The following is a 20,178-nucleotide window of genomic DNA, read 5'->3' as shown; positions in this document are numbered from 1 at the left end:
TTGCCCTACAATTACCCAAAAACAATACAAGGAAAGTGGTAGATAGTCTGCCAGATGGGCAGGGAACACTTCGCTGCACTAAAATTTTCCACCCATGCTATACCAGCGTGCCCTTTTGCAGTGAGCAGTGCACAGAGTGGACAAGTATTTCTCCTTAAATCTCCACCTCCTCACTGCCAAGACTGGCTTGGCTGGGTACCAGAGCCCCTGAGAGGACGGGAGGAGGCAGCCAGAGAGTGGTGTTTTGCTTGCCTCCTCATTCTCACCCCACTGTGGGCTAACTGCTCCACAACTCAGCTGGATATGAGAAAGGCACTTAAAATGATTTGCCGGTGGTCACTTATCAGTCTGAGTGGATGTGGAGCCAGGACCAAAGCACAGAAATGCTGCACCCAGGCCTGGCCTGGGGCACACTTGGCTGAGTCACTGCTTCACCCAGGAACGCAGCTCGTCTGGAATGCAAAGCAGGGCCCCCGGAATGCTTGACACAGGGCAGAGCCAGTCCTTTTGGAAGGGGAAGGTCTTTTCCTAAACATAGTAAAGACCTACATTCATAAAAGCTACAAGGGATCTTAAGAAAAAAAAAAAATCACATAATACAGGTAAATCAAAGTTTCTTCTTCCTACCCATCTTCTCACCCCCGTTCCTTCTTAGGGCAAACATCTATTTCAATTTGGCTTATCTTTGCAGATATTTTTCTATGTGTAGGTAGTGTTAAAAAAAATCAACAGACAGAAATTAGAACAAGGTTTATTTGAGCAGTTATTCTACATGCACATAGGGAGACCATTTTGTTTCTAGAACAAATGGCTCAATGTAGGCTAGTTACAAGGAAGCTCAAGGAAGCTTTTAAAGAAAAGAGGAGGAGGTAGAATAGAAAATCAACCATCGGCTAACCTTAATGTGATTGATTGAAGCATCTCCTCCTCCCCCACTTACTGAGATCAGCTGGCATCAGGCTACTAGTTGGTCTCTGGTCTGGGGAGGGGGGCATTCATTTGCTCAAATCTTTAGGTGTAGTCTGGAGGTTTTAAAAATGATAAAAGGCACCTCGATTATTCAGGGAATTCTGATAGTTATCTCTCAGGAAGCAAGGGAAATTACCTAAAACTACATTCTTTGCATGAGATAAACTTTGAGCTAGTTTATGGTTAATAAATCTCTTTGTTACAAAGGGGGTTTGCAAAGACTTTATCACTGTGTCAAACTGGGCCTGGGTTCCCTTATTGCTAATGCTGTTTAAACCGGAAAAAAACAAGTTAACAATGCTGCAAAGTAGTTTAGCAGTTTTCGGTGAAAAACAAGTTTAAGAAAGCTGCAGGGAAGATTAACAGTTTTGGGTCAGGCCTTTTTTTTAGGCTAGTGGATAAGAGAACCCCCTTGAAACCAAAGTGAAATGTTTATTTTTAATTTTATTTCACAGGAGGTAGGTAGGTAGGTAGGTAGATAGAATTTTGCTTTATTTGCTTTGACCTAAGTGGTATCAGGCAAGGTGGATTTTTCTTCAACTTGCTTTTTTTTATTTAACAGTGTCTCTTGGAGATTTGTCTGTGTCAATGTGTTCTAATTCTTTCCAACTGCTGCATACTCTTACATAACCCAGATGTATCACTGTTTAACTGTCCCTCTTTTGATGATCACTTAGGGTATTATACATTTTTACTATGACAAATAGTATTCAGTGAACAACCTTATACTTGCTTCCTTTCTGCACAAATGCAAGTATTACTTTAGGGTGGATACCAAGATTTGGAACTGCTCAGTGGATCTAAATTTTTAAGGGATACTGCCCAATTTGTTCTCCAAAAGGACTGGACCAGTTTATATTCCTAGCAGTGGGGTAAGAGAACACCTGTTTCCTCACATGCTTACCGACACTTGACATGTATTTTCTTATGTATTGCCAGTTGAATGTGTGAAGGATAATATCCCTTGCTTTTATTTGCATTACGCCAAAAGCTAGTGAGAATGGGCATCTTTTCAGATGTTTATTTGTCAGTCATGTTTCCTCATATTCATTGCCCATTGTTCTATTTTGTTTGTCTTTTTCTTGAGGACTTATAATAGCAGATCCTGGTGGCGCAGTGGTTAAGAACTTGGCTGCTAACCAAAAGGTTGGCAGTTCGAATCCACCAGCCACTGCTTGGAAACACTATGGGGCAGTTGTACTCTGTCTTATAGGGTCACCATGAGTTGGAATCGACTCGATGGCACGTAACAACAAAAACAACATTGCAATGTTCTCACTCAGTCTGTTACTTAAATTTTAATTTTGTTTCTAGTTCAAAGAAAATTTCAGAGATTAAGGCAAATTTTAAATTTATAATGAGTTTATTTGATTGGGACTAAACAATTCATGAATTGGGCAGATTCCAAACCAAAAATGGAAAGGGATCCATTGACACCAAAAAGTCAAGGGTTTATGTAGCAAGAACAAGGAAGTTAGACTTAATTAAGGTTTAACATTTGTCAAAATAGGGTAAAGATGGTCAATTAACATGTAGACATGAATTTGGTCAGTTGATGATCACACAGCCTCTTATCAACAATCATAAGGGCAACCCGAGGATTGTTACTTTAGGCACAGAACACTTTGTGGTTCACAGGGGCAATAAACCCAAGGTCTATTAATTATTTGTGAGCAGTTATTTCCTTAAGAATTTGGGGCAGTTTCTGTCTTTCAGTTGTTAGGCTCCAAGCAAGTTTATCTTTACAATAATTTCTTTTGTTGGACTGGTTTGATGTTTGGATACAGTAAAATTTGTTAATCCTTTCCTTTATGTCTTTTGCATTTTTTTTTTTTTTTTGGTGTTATTTCAGCAGGTCTTCCCTAACCCCAAAGTCATAAACATGGTCTCCCAAATATATTTTTTTAATAGTTCAGTACTTTTGTTTTTACATCCAAATTAATCTGGAATTTATTTGAATGAATGGTGTGAGGTAAAAAACTAACTTTAATTTTTTTCTGATAGTCAATTGTCTCAATACCATTTATTGAAAGTTTATTCTTCTCCTCATGGTTTTGAAATGTCATCTTTATCATCTGCGAAATTCCCATAAGCATGGGCTTGTTCCTGGGCTCTATATTCTTTCCCTTTGAGCTATTGATCAACTGTTGGCCCATTCAAATTATATGGAATTTATGGATATTTGGGGGCAATTGCGATCTTGACAATATTAAGTCCTCCTGTTCATTTTTTAGGAGCTCTGATGGCTCAGTAGTTAAGAGCTCAGCTGCTCACCAAAAGATCAGAAGTTCAAATCCACCAGCCACTCCTTGGAAATCCTATGGGGCAGCTCTACTCTGTCCTATAGAGTTGCTATCAGTCAGAATCAACTCAACAGCAACAGGTTTTTGGTTCATGTTTTTGTCTAGGTTTTATAGCTTTCTTCTTGTAGATCTTGCACATATAGGTTTTTGGTAGACATTTTCTAACTTTTGTTGCTATTGTGAATGGAATCTGTGTTTTTCTTCTTATTACAATTTCTATTTTTAAGGTGATTGGCTTATTGAATTTTTTAGTGTGTTCATCTTGCATCATTGGTTCTACTAGTTTTTCAGCTGATTTTCTTGGATTTTCTAGATAGCTGCCCATATCATCTAGAAATAGAAATAGCCATATCTCTTCAATTCTGTTTTGTCAGGACTCTTTTAGGTATAAGTGACAGAAACTTAATTCAAACTAACTTAACCAAAAGAAATATATGATACAATTAAAATATGTATATATATACACACACACATATATATACATATAAAAACAACACCTATTGCCATCGAGTCAATTTCAACTCATAGTGACCCTATAGGACAGAGTAGAACTGCCCCATAGGGTTTCCAAGGAGCACCTGGGGGATTCAAACTGCCGACCTTTTGGTTAGCAGCTGTAGTTCTTAATCACTATGCCACCAGGCTTTCCGTGTATAGATATATATAATAGATTGAATTATGTTCCCCCCAGATATGTGTCAATTTGGCTAGGCCATGATTCCCAGTATTGTGTGGTTGTCCTCCATTTTGTGATTGTAATTTTATGTTAAAGAGGATTAAGGTGGGATTGTAACACCCTTACTAAGGTCACATCCCTAATCTAATGAAAGGGAATTTCCCTGAGGTGTGGGGTGCACCACCTTTTATCTTACAAGAGATAAAAGGAAAAGGAAGCAAGCAGAGAGTTGGAGACCTCATACCACCAAGAAAACAGTGCTGGGAGCAGAGGGTGTCCTTTGGACCCAGGGTCTCTGCATCGAGAAGCTCCTAGTCCAGCAGAAGATTGATGAGAAAGCCAACAGAGAGAGAAAACTTTCCCCTGGAGCTGATACCCTGAGTTTGGACTTGTAGCCTACTGGACTGTTAGAGAATAAATTTCTCTTTGTTAAAGTCATCCACTTGTGGTATTTCTGTTATAGCAGCACTAGATGACTAAGACAAATTATATTATGTACCATTAAAACAAACAACAACAAAAGAAACATATGGGCTCGCTTACCTGATAAGAAGCGGGGTATCAAACAATCTCATCTCTCCAATCTGCTTCTCTCTCTCTCAGCCCCGTTTTCAGGCAGGATCTTCCTTTATGCTGACAAGCAATAATTATGGAATGAGAACTTCTTTTTTAGTATTGCTACAGCAAAAGTTCTGGGATTGGCTTAAATTTTTGGATTTGGTCACATACTAATCTCTGAACCAATCATCTTAGTTAAGAGGGTTAGAATATGCATATCAACAGAAAAAATGAGACTGGTTGCCTAAGTAAAAGTGGGCAGCAGTTATCAGAATAAGGGAAGATGGATGCTGGGTAGACAAAAACAAGAGCTGTCCACTCTACCATAGTTAAAAGTCTTCCAATATTTTCAATATTTAAACTTCCAATTTCTTTTCTGTAATCTTAAAACATTGACTAGGCCTCCAGTATAACATTGAATAATAATAATGATGGCAGACAACCTTACCTTGTTTCTGACTTTAATAGAAATGCTTCTAGTATTTTACCATTATGTATTGTATAGTAGAAGAACTTTATCAAGTTTGTTTAGGGAAAAAAAAAAATAAGAGCGTTTTTTAAATTGAATTTTTATTTTTACCGAATGCTTGTTGGGGACTTTAATGAGATGATCACATGGTTTTTCTCTATTAATCTGTTAAAACGGAGAATCACGTTAATAGATTTTAAAATTACTGAACCATTAATATTCATGATTCACCCTTTTAATGAGCTTCTAGATTAAATTTTCTATTCTTTTACTTAGGATTTTGGCATTCATAAAAGAGATTGGCCTATACTTGTCTTGTCTTGTTCTGTCTATCATTTTCCTGTTTTGATGGGAGTACTATTAGTGGTCTCATATACTGATTTGAATATCTTCCCGTTTTTTACTATGCTCTGGAAGAGTTTATGTAGCATGTGACTTGCCTGTTCTTTGAAGGCTTGGGAAACTTGGCTGGAAAATTATGTTGTCCTACCACCTTTTTGGTGGAGGGTCTTCTAATATATCAAAATTTTCTATAGTTACTGATTTTTCTAATTTTCTACTTCTTGAGCCAATCTTGGCAATTTATGTTTCCCTGAGAAACTGTCTACTTCATCTAGATTTTAAATTTCACCAGTAAAAAGTTTTATTCTCTTATAATTTTCTAATTATTTTCCACATTTAAATAGACTACCTAGGAATAAATGTAATGAAAGATATCTAAGACTTTTGTGGAGAAAATTGCATATTTAAATTATGTTCAATTGAAGAATTATTGAAAGACATTAATGGCCTGAATAAGGATATAAGAGAAGCCCTGAATAATTGATGAGATACAATGTCGTCAAGGATATTTAGATTAAAGATCACTAAGATGTCAGTTCTCCCCTAAGTACACGACTCAAACCCCAAAACACATTGCCATTGAGTTGATTCTTACTCATAGTGTAGAACTGCCCCATAGAGTTTCCAAGGAGCACCTGGTAGATTTGAACTGCCAACCTTTTGGTTAGCAGCCGTGGCATTTAGCCACTATACCACCAGGGTTTCCTAAGTAGGTGAGTCTATAAATTTAAAGCACTTCCAATAAACACTGTAACAAAAGAAGAGGAAAAAAACTTGACAAGCAGGGACAGCCAAGTGAGTCAGGAGCCAAGATTGGTACAGATAATTAAGAAATAGGAACAGAGAGGAAGATGCACTTGACTTACCAGATACTGATATTTATTACAAAATTATAATAATTTAAATCATATACCAAAAAACCAAACTCATTGCTGTCGAGTCGATTCTGACTCATAGCAACCCTGTAAGGACAGAGTAGAACTGCTCCCATAGGGTTTCCAAGGAGTGCCTGGTGGATCCTAACTGCCAACCTTTTGGTTAGCCGCCAAACTCTTAACCAGTATGCCACCAGGGCTTCGTATGGTACTAGTATAGGGAGAAATAAATAAAACAATGAAAATAGAATAAAGAATTCAGAAACAGACCTATAAACCCATTGCCATTGAGTTAATTTAGACACATAGTGACCATATAGGACAGAATATAACTGCCCCATAGGGTTTCCAAAGCTGTAAATCTTTACAGAAGCAGACTGCCACATCTTTGTCCCATGGAGCTGCTGGTGAATTTGAACCTCCAACCTTTCAGTTAGCAGCTGAGCACTTTAACCACTGTGTCACCAGGGCTTATACACAAATGGAAATTTGGTATATGACTGAAGTGGTAGCATTGCAAATCAGCGGGTAAAAGATGGACTGTTGAGAAAATGGTGCTTGGATGATGAGTGGTTTGTAGGGAAGAAAATGAAACGAGACCGTACCTCACACCATTCAGAAAAATAAAATTCAAAGGCCAAATGAGTAAAGCACAACATTAAAACTTTCATTAAAAAAAATAGGCAAGAGGAACCCCTGAAACTATTGCCCTGAGATAATCTTTAAATCTTAAACCAAAAATATCCCCTGAAGTCTGCTTTAAACCAAACAATAGTTTAATTAGTAAAGAACGTCTGCCTTGAGCATTGTATTTTTTATATATGGGTTCAAATTGACAACAGCAACTGGAAAGATTAGGTAGGAGACTTAGAGGGCAGTGAGTTTATGTTAACGAGGGAGGAACAATTTGGAAAAGGAGGGTAAAAATAGTTGCACAATTTAAAGAATGTGATTAACGTCGCTGAATTGTACATGCAGAAACTGTTGAATTGGTGTATGTTCTGCAGTGTGTATTCTCAACAACAAAAACAACAAATAAAATAAATGAAAGATTACAAAAAATAGGTGAGTTTTTTTTACATAACATTAGGAAAATAAATTTCAATAATGCGTAAAAGCACAAATCACAAGGGAAAGATTTAATACATTTGACTATGTTTAAATTTAAAACTTCAATTCCATTTAGAGTACAAACAAAAATAAAAAATACCAACTGGGTGAAGATATTGAACTATGAAAGATACTGAGATGAAATTTAAAAGATACTGAATAGGAGAAGTAAAGGTAGAAAAATGAGATACGAATAGGTAATTTATAAAGAAGAAACTCAGAATAACCAATACACATATGAAATTATGCTTAACTTCACGATAGTTGTGAGAAATGCAAAATTAAAAAAAATTTTTTTTATTGTACTTTAGATGAAGGTTTACAGAACAAATAGTTTCTCATTAAACAATGAGTACACGTATTGTTTTATGACATTGGTTAACAACCCTAAGACATGTCAGCACTCTCCCTTCTTGACCTTGGGTTCCCTATTACCAGCTTTCCTGTCCCCTCCTGCCTTCTGGTCTTTGTTCCTGGGCTGTTGTGCTCCATTAGTCTCATTTTGTTTTATGGGCCTGTCTAATCTTTGGCTGAAGGGTGAACCTCGGGAGTGACTTCATTACTGAACTAAAAGGGTGTCCGGGGGCCATGCTTTATCAATGTTTCTCCAGTCTCTGTCAGGCCAGTAAGTCAGGTCTTTTTTTGTGAATTAGAATTTCGTTCTACGGTTTTCTCCAGCTCTCTCTGGGACCCTCTGTTGTGATCCCTGGGAGATGCAAAAATTTTAAATGAGATATTTTTATGGTAGTCCAGGCCACAATCCTCTTTTGACTGGATCATTGCAATAGCCTTCTAACCCGGCTCCCTGCTTCTTTCATTGCCTCCTTGCAGTCGGTTCCCAACACAGCAATTGTAGTGATCCTTGTAAAACATAAATCTAATCATTTCTCTGGTCCAAATCTTCAAATGGCCTTACATGTCACTTCAAGGAAAAACCAGAGTTATCACAACGACACCATATACGTCCTCTCACCCCATTACCTTTCTGACCTCATTTACTACTACTCTTTCCCTACGCTTTATACAAAGTAACCCATTGCGATGGAGTTGATTCCAACTCATAGCGACCCTATAAGACAGAGTAGAACTGCCCCATAGAGTTTCCAAGGAGCGGCTGGTGGATTCAAACTGCTAACCTTTGGGTTAGCAGCCAAATGCTTAACCACTGCACCACCAAGGCTCCATTTATACAAAGTAGGTTCTCTATAAATATTTGTAGAATGTATGGATAAATTTTATCCCTAATTGGGGGGAAAAAGTCTGATAAATGTTGTCAATATGTGGAGACACAGAAACTCTCATACACTGCTGGTGGGAGTCTAAATTTGTACAATGCTTTGGAAAGCAATTAGTAAATAGTTAAAGATGAGCACATCCTTCCTCCAGGCAATTCCTAGTCTAAGTGTACACCCTGGAGAGATTCTTTCAAATGTGCACAAGGAAACTTTAAGAGACTGTTCATTGTAGCCTAGCTTCTTATTGTGGTTAGAAGCCGTCCAGTCAGCTCTCAACACATGGTGACCTCATGCGCAAGGAGATGAGGGTTTTTTTTTTTTTTTAATTGCATTAGATTTTAATCTTTAATACTTAATATTATTTGCTTTTGGAAAAATTTCCCCCCAACCAAGAATGGGACACTAATTACATTAAAATATACACATATAAAAAGTAGTTGTCTATTTTCCTGGAAAAATAAGCCAAGGATAACTTCTAGAATATTCAAGTTTTCTGTTTTAATTATAATTAAACTCTTGGTTATCTCACTTATTAGCTTTGTAACATTTATTTTTACTATTTTTTTTACCGTGCTTTAGGTGAAAGTTTACAGCTCAAGTTAATTTCCCATTCCAAAATTCATACACATATTGTTTTGTGACATTAGTTGCAATTCCTACAATGTGACAGCATACTCCCCCTTTCCACCCCGGGTTCCCTGTGTCCATTCAACCAGTTCCTGCCTTCTCATTCTGTTTTTGGACAGGAGCTGCCCATTTGATCTCAGATATCTGATTGAACTGAGAAGCACATTCTTCACATGTATTATTTTTGTTTTATGGCCCTGTCTAATCTTTGTCTGAAGAGTGGACTTCGGGAATGATTTCAGTTCTGAGTTCATAGCGCGTCCAGGGGCCATAGTTTCAGGGGTTTCTCCGGTCTTTGTTAGACCATTTAGTCTGGTCTTGCTCTGTAACATATTTAAATTAAAGAAACATTATTAGACAGCCGTTACAATTTAGAAATGTAAGGTGCCATTATTCAGCAAATAGATTCCTCCGTGAGTGGATGTGCCCCTTCTCCCACCCACTAACGAAGCAGCTATATTCATTAATTTAACTTTATTAGTAGATGATACCTTGCTACAAACACTAATTCATCCCCACTCGTACTTCTGTTCTGTGTATGTGTGAGTTGGTTAGAATGCCCCAGCAATCTCTTTATGATCAACAACAAGATGAGCTAGGCTTGGGCTTCCGGTGCAGATTGACGATGTCCGTCTGAATCCAGTGATCTGACCTATCCTCGGTAGCGAGAACCCTTCGAACTGCCTCCTCAAAGGCTGCTGTGACATTAGTGGCATCTTTTGGAATTGTTCAAAGTAAGGGTAGTCGACATTGTTCCTGCACCAGGCTTGGGCTTCTTCTGCAGACACTTGGCATTCACTTATGTCGATCTTGTTAACCAAAATCACAAAAGGAAAGCTTTCCGGCTCTTTCACATCTGCATGATATATGAATTCTTTCTTCCAGTTACTCAAGTACTGGAAGCTTTGAGAATCATCAGCACTAAAAGTAAGCAGGCAACAGTCAGAACCTCTGTAAAACGGCGTCCTGAGGCTCCTGAATGGCTCCGGACAGGCTGTGTCAAACCTGAGTGGTAACAAGATGTCCTTACACCTCTAGATCTTTATTTAAAAAATTCCACACCTATTGTACGGAACAGCTGAGTACCAAATTTATTGGTTACATACCTGTTCATAAGAGAACTCTTCCCAACTGCACCATCTCCAAGGAGAATTACTTTAAAAAGCGATGATTTTCTTGCCATTGTTAATCACCGGATCTTGGACCTCAGAACTCTAATTGTTCAATTCAGTCACGATCATCACCTCCTGGGGCTGTTGGAAGGATCCACTCAAACCCAAGTCTCCTGCATAGAAGGCGAGAATTCTACCAGTGAACTATGACTGCCCTCAAAATTCCTTAATAAGTAATAGAAAGAAGAAAATGGGCAAAAGACATGAATAAACAGTTCAGAAAAAAAATGAGATGCCTCCCATCATAGCTGACGTCATTCATTACTAGAAGTCACCCAATGACATTCAGACCCCCATTCCTATACTATTCTGTGCATTCACCATCTGACGTGACTTCTACTCGCCAGTAAAACGCATGGTCTGTTATCATCGAATTCTGCTATATACTCAACCTCTTTGATCATTACTTCTGTCTTCTTGCCCAGTCAGAAGTCACCAATGACCACCATGTTAGCCTTATTTGTAAAAGAAGGAAAAAAAAAAGAAAGCAAAAAATGAATGAATGAATGAAGAAATGGTCAACGGTCACAGGACCAAGCATCCTAATAAATATATATTCAACTTATTAACTTATGAATGACTTCACTTTTGTAGGATAACTTTTCTGCATCTATTGACTTTTTGTTTTTGTTGTTTTTTGCTATCTGTGGTCACTATTGTAAACAGATTGATAGATCTTTCCTGATGTCAAGCGATTCTTGTATTCTTGGAGTAAACCCTTTTTGGTTAAAATGCACTTTTGTCTTTTTAAATGCATTCCTGAATTAGATTTACTAACATTTTATTAAGAATCTTTTCAACTTTGTTTATAAGCAAGTTTGATTTATAATTTTTTTTATTGCAGTTGTCTGATTTGAGTTTAGGACTATACGACAATCATAGAGTGAATTGGAGAGCATTTCCTTTCTTCCTTATTTTCTCAAATACTTTTTATACGATAGCTATAACTCCTTTATTGAAAGTTTGATAAAACCATTTGCATATGATGTTTGTTAACGGGGAATATTTTCTGGTGGATTTTTGTTTGAATTATAACAGGTTGTTTTCAATCTATTTAGGCTCCCTACTTCTCCTCAAGTTTTGATAATTTTTATTTTCTAAGCATTTCTATTGAGTCTATGCATTTACGTTTATTAGTATGAGATTTTTATAATATTTTCTTAAGGATAAAAAAATTAAAAACTTTTGTTTATAATTTTTCTTGAATCTTTAATTATTCTTAAATCCTTAATTCCCTGTTCTTCCCTAATCTTTTGTGCCTCTTTTTTTTCTTGATCAGCCTTGATAGAAGCTTGACAGTTTTATTAGTTTTTCAAAGTACTAGGTTTTTTCTGATTCTGTTATTCACCTCTAATGAGTGTGTGTGTTTCTGTTTTATTAACCTCGTAACTTGTTCCTGTCTCTTTATTTGGATTTATATTATCACTCTTTTTTAACTTCTTTAGTCGGATACTTAATTATTGTCAATTTTGTTTCCTTTTTAAAAAATAAATGCATTTTATTCATCACCAAACATCCTTCATCAGGAACGCCTAGTAGTCGTGTGTTAAAGCCTCTCCACCTATTATACATGTCTCTCAACTCTGTGTGAGGGGAGCGCTGGCGGCACAGTGGTTAAAGCGCTCGGTTGCAGTTCAAACCCACCAGCCACTGCATGGAAGAAAAATGTGGCAATCTGCTTTCGTAAAGATTTCAGCAGTGGAAACCCTGTGGGGCAGTTCTACTCTGTCCTATAGGGTCACTATGAATTGGAATTGACTCGAAGGCAGTGGGTTTGGTTTAGTTTTTGGGTCTTTGTGTGTGTGTGCATGTGTGTAAATGTGTTGTTGTGGGGAAATTTCTTAGAATAGCGCTATCTTCCGATTTTCTAATTCTACGTATGCCTACTTTAGAGTTTATCTCACACATTTTCTTCTTTTTCTATTTCAATGACTATATTTTAATTCCCAGGATTCTAGTTGGTTCTTTTTCATAATCATCCATACTTGTTTCATTTTTGCCTGTTTATGCTTCATAATTTTTATGGATGTAATCCCTCTTAATTCCTTTGAGAATCTTTAAATGCTCATTTTAAAGAAAGTAATTTTTAGATGTTCTATTATTTTCTTTTTGTCTGGTGTGAATTCTTCTCCATGTTGTTGCTTCTATTTTTGGCTGTCTATCTTAGCATTGGTTTCCTTCCTGCCTGCCTGCTTGCCTGCCTTCCTGTTCCCTCTGAGCTAGGCCTTCCCTGTCTAATAGTTTTGTGGCTACCTCCATCTAGTTTCTGGGACTCTCAGGCTATGCTCAGGTTTTATTTTGTAGTGTTGTAGGTTCAATTCCTTCTCAGCCAGAATCTGAGGTATGAGAGCATGTCTGCGTCTTCCAGCCTCCCTTGGTATCCAGATTTGTACAAGCCTGCAGTCCTAGTCAGCTAGCTCTTTTCAAGAGAGTAGTCCAGTCCAGCACTTGATTTCAGGTGAGTCTCACACCTCACATGGGGGACGTTTAGCTACTAATACCCTATAGGAGTCAAGCTCATGACTGCCACCATTTACTTCTGACAAAATCCAGCAGGTCTACATCTTTAGGCCACTTACCATACTGTTTCTGTTCCATTTCTGGATGTTCAAAAACACTCAAAAGTATGAACATGGCTGGCATTTCTCTAATTTTATCTTTTGTCTGTTATTTCTACTATTTTGAATTAGAGTCGTCCTTAATGCACCATCTTGGCTGGAAGTCCATTCCCATTTGCTTCCCTCCTGCTTGTAATCTCACTCCCTCACCACCTTTCTCTTGGAAACTACTTTCTCCAAAGTCACTACTGTCACTTCCTAATCACCAAAAGGAGCAGTTTTTCCTTTCAGTCCTCATTCTCCTTCATTCCTTTGCAGCATCCAATGATGTCAACTGCTCTTCCTTTTACCCCTCTCTCCCTTTAGGTAATGTCATGCTTCACTGTTCTGGTTCAACTACCTATTCTGACTCTTTTAAAAACCACTTTCACTTTCTCCTCCCATTTTGTAACTGTGGATGTCTCATAAGACCTCATTTTTTGTACTCTAGTTCTACTCTTTTCATAATCTTATGCACTATTGTGTCTTCAGTATGTAATCACCAAGACGAGTATCCTGGGATTTTCTTTTCTGAGCTCTGTATCTAAAAGATCTGTGTATGGTACATTTCACTTGATGTCCTACTGTCCCATCAAATTTCCTCCCCTTTTGTTCTTCCCAGTTCCACCACAGAAACTATCTGTCTCTCAGGCTCAAAAACTGTATCCACCCTTGACTTCTCCAACTTTCTCAGATCCAGTTAATTACACATTATATTGATCCTCTTTCCTCAAACTTCCTCTTCCTTGCCCACTGCCCACACATTTGCTATGGTCCCTTATCCTTCCTCTTTTGGGCCATTGCAATATTCTCCCAATGAAGCAGGGTAGTTAAATATGGCAAATTTGACCCAGGTGATATTTTGATGTTGTTGTTAGGTGCCTTCAGATTGGTTCTGACTCATAGTGACCCTATGTACAACAGAATGAAACACTGCCTGGCCTGCACCATTCTCACAATTGTTGCAATGGTTGAGTCCATCGTTGCAGCCACGGTATCAATCCATCTCATTGAGGGTCTTCCTCTTTTTCACTAACCCTCTACTTTACCAAGCATGATGTCCTTCTCTGGGGACTGGTCCCTCCTGATTACATGTTCAAAGTACATGAGATGAAGTTTCACCATTCTCCCTTCTAAGGAGCATTCTGACTGTACTTCTTCCAAGACAGATTTGTTTATTCTTCTGGAAGGCCATGGTATATTCGATATTCTTTGCCAACAACGTAATTTAAATGCGTCAATTCTTCTTTGATCTTCTTCGTTATTCATTGCCCAGCTTTCACATGCATATGAGGTGATTGAAAATACCATGGCTTGGATCAGGTGCACCTTAGTCCTCAAAGTGACATCTTTGCTTTTCAACACTTTAAAGAGATATTTTGCATCAGTTTTGCCCAATGCAATATCTTTGATGTGCTTGTGTAAAAATTTGTGATTGGATTTCTCCAGCTTCCAAAAAGCTTACAAATACTCACAGCTTTCCTCCTATCCCACCCTCCCTGCTTGATAAGGAGTAAGAATCCTTTGTCTATGGGTAAAACATCAGATCTGTTGTGTTATGCTGTTCTGCATAACGGGTTCAGTCCAGGAAGGCTAAATTGATTTACATTAGAAAGAGCAAGAGCTATTCAAAAGAAAAGAATTAGGAATTTAGTAGAGCTGAAATTTAAAGGATGAATAGGAATGGTTTGTCAATGCAGGGAAGGAGGGTGTTGTATTCCAGATAGAAGAGGAAACACAAGAAAAAGCAGAAGCAAAATACTACTTGGTGTGCGTGCGTTGGCGTTTACAAAGAGTTGCTGTGAGCACCTGGGAGAGATGAGCAATGTAAACGCAAAAGTTTCAAATTGGAGGCACGCATATCAGCTGTAAGAATGATGGGGCCAGATTTTTGTTTGCACTAGAATCCATTTTTACTGTTTTGTTTCCTTCTGAATACAAATATTTTGTGTTTTTTTTCAACAAAATATAAAAATACAAGGAAGAAAATGAGATCAACCTGGATATCATTACCTAGGAATAATCACTGTTTACCATTTTGATGTATTTTCACCTATAAATGTAAATCTTTGTGCAGATTTCTGATTATTTTCATAAGATAGGTGCTTACAAGAGGAGTTAGTGGTGAGGCAGAGCCACCATGGTGCTATAGACAGAAGCACTATGCTGTCTCTCCACAGCAAAGACCCCAAAAACTAAGTAAAACAGAGACAAACATCAATCCTGGAACCTTAAGTGTCAAATGAAGAAATAAAGAACTCAACCAAGCACCAGATGGAATAAGAAACTCACAGAGAACAGAGAGCAAGGAGAGTTACAAGTGGAGGTCCCCTATCAGCTAACGGAGCACGGATCCACCATTTTGGACTCCTGTCGGTGGACAGGGAGTATGGGAAAGCAGAACACCCGATAACCAGTGATACACGCTTTCCCACCCCCACCCTACCTCCCCCTGCTCGGCCTTTGCTGTTTCCTGGCTGGCCAATCTGCGGCTTCCCCACAGGCCTATCCGCTGCTTCCTGGTGGGCTGATCCTCAGCTTCTTGCCAGGCCAATGTGAGGCTTCCCAGTGGGCTGATCCACCACTTCCCAATGGGCCGCCACCTTGGCATGGGAGGCGCTGGTGCCATGCCATGTGGATTCCCCGGCCCACACTGGCCGGATTCTTCAGTGCCATTTCTTTGTTGCTGGTGTTGCTTTTTTTGGCCTCTTATGGTTTCTTTCCAGCCTCTCACCTCCTCCCTCTCGTTTCTCTTGAACACCTGACTCCATGTGCCATCTTTGCTTCTTCTCGACAGGCTGTGAAGTGCTGCTTCGCTGGGGAACTGCTCCCTCGGTCCTTGTCACCATGCTGGTGGGATCCCTGGGGACTTTTTTTTTTCTTTTTTGTTTGTTTTCTCTTTCTTTTTTTTCTTTTCTTGGTTTCTCATCTCTTTCTACTTCTTTTCCTGTCTCCTGAATACCTGGCATTCTGTATCATCTCCACCCATTCTAGCCGGTACTGAGCAGCTTGGGAACCGCTTCCTCAGTCTACACAGCCGCACTGCTGGGATCCTTGGGGGCATTTTAAAAATTATTTATTTATTTGTTTATTTTCTTTTTTCCCCCTTATTTCTCAGTTTCTTGTCTCTCCACTCCAAAGGGAGGCTCCCTCAGCACTTTTTTTTTTTGGCTTCTGTTTCTCTGTCCTCTCTCTCTTCTTTCCCATACCCAATCTAGCTCCACACATCACAACCTGCTCCTCCCCCTCCCTCCTGCCTATCTGCACTGTGTGCTGAACATCGCACTCCTGAGCAGCACAGGCACAGCCTTCTGGAACCTGCCCTGCACTGACCCCCGGCTCACCTTGTCAGCCCCAGTAAGTGTCACAAACAACCTATCCCAGCCCCTCTCCTTCAGCTGGACCTGCCCTGCTGCACCATAGCTGAGTGACTGGCCCTGCCCATTGGACAAAGAGGTAAAAAATATCGTGTCCACAGACGAGCAAATACTGAAGAATGCACAGACTGCTTGCTCAGACATAATCGAATAAAACAAAAAAGCAGGATGAAACAAACAAATCTACAATCAACAAATGAAGGAAAAAACTACTGAACGTCCCGAAGACAGTAGACAATATCAAAACATATTTAAAAAGCAGGACAGGATTGTTCCAATAGGCATCTAGAATAAAACACCAGATGACTTTCCAGTAGAAGAAAAGGCACTAGAACTACCTGATAGGGAATTCAAGTATCTAACATTCAGAGCGATCCAAGAGTTGAAGCAAAAAAGCAGACAAAAATGAGGAAAAAATAGACAAATTCATGTAAAACGCAGACAAATTCATGGAAAATAAAGACAAAAAAAATGGAAGAATTCAGGAAAATAATACAGGAACAAAATGCCAAAATAAATTGACAACTAGAAATCATACAAAAACAATGATTAGAAATCCAAAAGATAAACAAGATTTCAGAAATGAACAGTGTCATAGGAGGGCTGAGGAGCAAATATGAAACACTGGAAGGCAGGATGGGAGAAATTGAAGACCAACACTTGGATACAACTTTGTTTGAGGAAAAATCAGAAAAAAGAACTAAGAAAAATGAAGAAACCCTGAGAATTATGTGGGATACAATCAAAAGCAAAAATTTGCAAGCCATCAGAGTCCCAGAACAGGGGGAAAAAACGGAAAACACAGAGAGGATCATTGAAGAACTACTGACAGAAAACTTCCTTAATATCATGAAAGATGAAAAGCTGACCATCCAAGAAGCTCAACGAACCCCATATAGGATAGACCCCAAAAGAAAATCACCGAGGCATATCATAATCACACTTGCTAAAACCAAAGACAAAGAAAGAATCTTCAGAGCAGCTCGAGAAAAATGGAGAGTCACATACAGAGGGGAAATAATAAGACTAAGCTCTGATTACATGGCAGAAATCAGGCAGGGAAGAAGGCAATGGGATGACATATATAAAACCTTGAAAGAAAAAAAAAATCACCAACCAAGAATAAAATATCCTGCAAAACTCTCATTCAGATATGATGGTGAAATTAAGATGTTTCCGGATGAACAGAAATTAAGGGAATATGTCAAAACCAAACCAAATTTACAAGAATTATTAAAGGGAATCCTTCAGTCTGAGAACAAACAACATGAGACCACAGGCTAAATCTAGGATGCGAGATCATACCAGCCAGATACCAATCTAGGAAATGAGCTCTCAAGGACTATCCAAAATTAAAAGAATTACAACAGGGAACCAGAGAGGTTAATCTGCAAAGGACAACAACGTCAGAACAATAAGAGGGAATAAATGGTGTAGGTATAGAACTTTCTAAAACAGAGGAAGGCAAGGTGATACCAAGTAATAATAGACTGGTTCAAACCTAGGAAAATAACAGTAAATTTCAAGGTAACTCCAAAGAAAGTTACCTACTGAAATGGAAAAACATAAAGTCTCAGTAAAAACAAAACCTACAAAAACAAAAGAAATGAAAAAAAAATCCACAAGCAAAAGGAATTCAGCACAGGACAGTAAGAGGAAAAAAGAAATTGCCAGCAGCACAACAAAAAAGCACTGCAAAATGACAGCAATAAACTCACCTGTCAGTAATTACACTAAATGTAAATGACTTAAATGCACCCATAAGGAGACAGAGAGTGACAGAACGGATTAAAAAAAACAGGATCCATCGATATGCTGTCTATAAGAGACACACCTTAGAAACAAAGACATAAATTTATTAAAAATCAAAAGATGAAAAAAAATATATCAAGCAAACAGCCACCAAAAAAGAACAGAACTGGCAATACTAACCTCAGATAAAATAGACTTTAAAAGAAAATACACCATAAAAGACAAAGAAGGGCACTATATATTGATTAAAGGGATGATTCAGCATGAAGACGTAACCATGTTAAATATCTACACACCCAATGACAGGGTTTCAAAATACATAAAACAAACTTTAACAGCACTGAAAACAGAAACTGACAGTTCCACTATAATAGTAGGAGACTTGAACACACTACTCTTGGTAGAACGTCTAGAAAGAAACTCAGCAAAGATACAGAAGATCTAAAGGCCACAATCAGCCAACTTGAACTCATAGACATATATAGAACTCTCCACCCAACAGCTGCAAAGTACATATTCTTTTCCAATGCACATGGAACGTTCTCCTGAATAGACCACATCTTAAGCCACAAGGCAACTCTCAACAAAATCCAAAACACTGAGAAAATACAAAGTATCTTCTCTTATCACAACTCCATCAAAGTAGAAATTAACAACAGGAAGAGCAAGGAAAAAAAAATCAATTACTTGGAAACTAAATAACACCCTGCTTAAAAAGCACTGGATAATAGAAGAAATCAAAGATGGAATAAAAAAATTCCTAGAATCAAATGAGAATGAAAACATATCATACCAAAACCTTTGGGACACAGCAAAGGCAGTGCTCAGAGGTCAGTTTATAGCGACAGATGCACACATCAAAGAAGAAGAAAGGGAGAAAATCAAAACATTAGCTACACAACTAAAATAAACAGAAAGAGAACAGCAAAAGAAGCCTACAGCCACCAGAAGAAAGGAAATAAAGATAAAAGCATAAATAAATGAAATAGAGAATAGAAAAACAATAGAAAGAATCAACATAACCAAAAGTTGGTTCTTTGAAAGGATCAAGAAAATCAACAAACCACTAGCCAAACTGAGAAAAGAAAAACAGGAGAGGATGAAAATAACCCAAATAAGAAATGAAATGGAGGTTATTACAACAGACCCAACTGAAATAAAAGATCATAACAAAGTATTATGAAAAACTATATTTCAACAAATTTGAAAATCTTGAGGAAATGGATAAATTTCTAGAAACAGACTACCTACCCAAACTATCACAAACTGATGTTGAAAATCTGAACAGACCCATAAGAAGAGAAGAGATTGAAAAGGTAATACAAAAATTCCCAACAAAAAAAAGCCCTGGCCCAGATGGCTTTTCTGTAGAATTCTACCAAACATCAGAAAAGAGCTTACACCAGTACTACTAAAACTATTTCAGAACATAGAAAAGGAACGATTACTTCAAAATTCATTCCATGAAGCCAGCATAACCCTGATACCAAAGCCAGGTAAAGACATCACAAAAAAAGAAAATTACAGACCAATATCTCTCATCAATATAGATGCAAAAATTCTCAACAAAATTCTAGCCAGTAGAATTCAGCATCATATCAAAAAAATGATACACCTTGACCAAGTAGGATTTATACCAGGTACACAAGGGTGGTTCAACATTAGAAAATCAATCAACAGAATCCACCACATAAATAAAACAAAAGAAAAGAATCACATAATCATCTCAATCGATGCAGAAAAGGCATTTGACAAAGTCCAACACTTATTCCTGATAAAAACTCTCAATAAAATAGGTATAGAAGGGAAATTCCTCAACATAATAAAGGGTGTCTATACAAAACCAACAGCCAACATCACTCTTAAGGGAGAGAGTCTTAAAACATTCCTCTTGAGAACAGGAACAAGACAAGGGTGTCCTTTATTACCACTCCTATTTAACATGTGCTGGAAGTCTTAGCTAGAGCAATAAGACAAGAAAAAGAAATAAAGGACATCCAAATGGGTAATGAAGAAGTAAAACTGTCCATATTTGCAGATGATATGGTACTATATATAGAAAACCCAAAAGACTCCACAAGAGAACCACCTGAACTAATAGAAAGATTCAGCAGAG

General features: G+C 38.0%; 1 pseudogene; it reads right to left on the bottom strand.

The window, feature by feature from the left end:
- Nucleotides 1-9,743: 9,743 nt before the first annotated feature.
- Nucleotides 9,744-10,347, bottom strand: LOC101358632 (ras-related protein Rab-9A-like; annotated as a pseudogene).
- Nucleotides 10,348-20,178: the final 9,831 nt, after the last annotated feature.

The sequence above is a fragment of the Trichechus manatus genome, unplaced genomic scaffold (genome assembly GCF_000243295.1).
Source record: "Trichechus manatus latirostris isolate Lorelei unplaced genomic scaffold, TriManLat1.0 scaffold00005, whole genome shotgun sequence".
Classification (NCBI taxonomy): Eukaryota; Metazoa; Chordata; class Mammalia; order Sirenia; family Trichechidae; genus Trichechus; species Trichechus manatus.
This window is presented reverse-complemented; position numbering and strand designations above follow the sequence as displayed.